General features: G+C 43.6%; 1 pseudogene; it reads right to left on the reverse strand.

Annotated features, from left to right (window-relative positions):
* Positions 1-549: 549 nt before the first annotated feature.
* LOC138155044 (fatty acid-binding protein, heart-like) lies at positions 550-953 on the reverse strand (annotated as a pseudogene).
* Positions 954-1,746: the final 793 nt, after the last annotated feature.

Consider the following 1,746-nt stretch of genomic DNA (forward strand, 5'->3'; position numbering starts at 1 on the left):
ACCTGGCCGCTCCTGAAATGCATGATCTTAACCGCAAAAATTTGCTGGTGCTGCAGGTGAAATGTGAGTAATATCAAAAAGTAGAAGGTATATGTCTAATGGACATGAAAACAGACAAAATATGTCATTGGTATCAACTTAGATATGAAAGCAGAAAACAAATGTTTTAACAATATCAATATAGATATGAAAGTAGACAATGTTTTATGAATCATGGGAACTTTAGGACATGGTGACCTACCCAGAGTTCCACAACAGGATTTCCAATTTTACATTTGTACAGGTCAGATGGTGGTCAGTGGAAACAAGTCTGGAACATTTGGGCCTGTGGTTAAATTTGCAGGATCTGTGCTTCCCCTCCTATGCTTAGCTAAGCTTAGCAAAAACTTCAGCTTATGACCAGGGAAGTAAGGCAAGGGTCCCAGATTCCCAGCCCATGTTACTAGTCTTTGGTACTTTATTACAATTCTGTTCAAATTTCAGGAATGTTACCTGAGAAGTTTTCACTTTTATACCATTCAGAGTTGACAATGAACAGGTGGGCTGACTTCAAGCTTTTTCCTTCTCCCAGGTCCTAATGCAGACTACACTGCCATGGGTTAGTGTCAGAATGAGCTTTCCATCCTGGAGCTCCCAAATGATTGTGGTCTCCTGTCCGTCCCACTTCTGGACATGGACAAGTTTGCCTCCATCCACTGTGATGAGAGACTTGACTTTCCTTTCATCAGCTGTTGTCCCATCAGACTCTACTCCCAACTTGAAGATATCTCCATGTTCTTGAAAGTGCTCTGAGTCTTGACAGTGATGGTGTCCCCACTGACCTGAATGATGGTGGTGCGCTTGGTCATGCTGGCCACCTACTTTGTGGTAAAGCCAACATTAGTGGACTTCATGTAGTCATCAAAGTTCTTGCTATCAACCAGATTCCAGGTACCAACCAAAGCATTTGCCATGTTTCCAGGCTAGAGGAGGCGGGGCGAGGTTGGGCTGAACTGGGTATGCACTTCGAGGCGGCACTGGGTCCAGATCCACTGGGCTGTGCTGAGCTGAGCTGCACCTAGCTGAGAGTGACTGGGCTGCACTGGGTTAAGCCGCAGGCAGGCAGGAGAGAGAGAAGGCGATACAGAAAGGTTCCCGTCTCAGACCTACTTATTTCTGACCCTAAAAGTCAAACTTTCATGCTACTGACTGTTGCAGGTTCAAGCTTTGTTGGTTCAGGGCCTTCTAAAAACATTGTGAATTCAAGCCTTGCTCAGTGAGTGAAGGCCTTTGTAACCTTACACCTCGCTGATAGCACTTCAAACAAGATTTGGGTACACAATTTCTTCTAAACCTGTGACCCAGTAGGCCAAGGTCCCACAGTCCTGTGTAGAGAGGCATGGAAAATAACTCAGTCTAAATATCACCCAATGCCCATTATTTCTAACTGTGCTGAAATACCATCCACTAGCATTGTATAGGATTTGGGGAAGGTCACTTTCCACTCCTGGTTCTCTTAAAAACACTTCCTGGATGAAAGATAAGCTGCCCTCTCAGAGCCTGACCCAGAGTCCCCTCCTCAGTAGCAGGACTTTTGGAGCAATTTTAATAAAAACAAGGTAAAGAAATTGCTCCAATGTAGGCTATATAATTGTGTAATTAGCCTAATACTTGGAGTACTGATTCCAGACAGTCATAATAACATTATTTTAGTCAAATATTGTAGCTCTCCTAAATATCCTAGAAAAGAACTGTTAGAAACGATTC

This window comes from Petaurus breviceps, unplaced genomic scaffold (genome assembly GCF_028583685.1).
Source record: "Petaurus breviceps papuanus isolate PSGF00001 unplaced genomic scaffold, PetGlider_PUasm1.0 91133, whole genome shotgun sequence".
Taxonomy (NCBI): Eukaryota; Metazoa; Chordata; class Mammalia; order Diprotodontia; family Petauridae; genus Petaurus; species Petaurus breviceps.